Source organism: Nothoprocta perdicaria, unplaced genomic scaffold (assembly GCF_003342845.1).
Source record: "Nothoprocta perdicaria isolate Ctin4 unplaced genomic scaffold, notPer1 scaffold_1069, whole genome shotgun sequence".
Classification (NCBI taxonomy): domain Eukaryota; kingdom Metazoa; phylum Chordata; class Aves; order Tinamiformes; family Tinamidae; genus Nothoprocta; species Nothoprocta perdicaria.
The window spans coordinates 3724-4673 of NW_020454171.1; positions in this window are offsets into that span (position 1 = coordinate 3724).

Genomic DNA, 950 nt, shown 5'->3' on the forward strand with positions numbered 1-950 from the left:
GAGCCCCGAGCGCGCTCGTGGCCGTGTCTGCGGCTCCCGCCGCTCCACTGCCAAATCCCCCGGATGCGCCGCCATTTCTAGGTGCGTCCCCGGCAGGCAGCCTAATGGCTCTGTTACCACTGCGGGTGAGGGTTGCTGTACAGGGGGGTTGCTGGATTGTGCATGTGCATTCACAGAAACCTTAAATTCCCTGCCCAATAACAAAATCACCTTAATCAAGGTCTCCATGGTTCCGGAACCCACACAACAACTGCCCGCAGTCCACCAGTCCAGCAATCACGTCAGGGTCACAACTTGTTGCCGACGGGGGTTGGCAAGCCTCGTTCGCTAGTTGGACTGACCTGGGGTTGTCCTTGTCCCAGGGCCATAGAGCACTGACACCAATATGAGGATGGAGCAAATAGCGTTTATTGCGTTGTTTATTCTGAGTATATACTCCAGTAAAATGCAGAGACTCACCTACTGTCCAATTAGGAGACTTACTTTCTACTTCCTGCCTTGTACGGCATGGGGTTATCAGAGATCCTGCACCAGCAGCCATCACACTGCCTCATGGGGCTCCCCACAGCTGGAAGACCTGTCGCCTCCCCTCAATGCCACCTCGCTGGGATACTGATTCKCATGCCCCCCACAGAGCAAACCTCCAGGCTTCTACAAAACAAGGAACAAGCACATTTCTGTGGCTAAATGTCCTGCCCAAGGAGAGCCCGCKGCGCTCTTGGTAGCCCCAGTGTGACCTCATAGACACCACCATGCCTCACAGCSTGGGCCTGCTGCGAGGTCAGGGCCATTCGTCCCTCAGCACAGGGAAGGAGYRTGTGGCAGCCTCGAGGCTCTCTGTTCCCGAGGATCGCCTGAGCGCCTTGTTGTGTGCTGGCCAAATTCTTTGGCCTGACAGGGACGAGCTGAGCGGATAGCTTCCTCCCCCGTCAGAAATGGCGAGGGGAGGA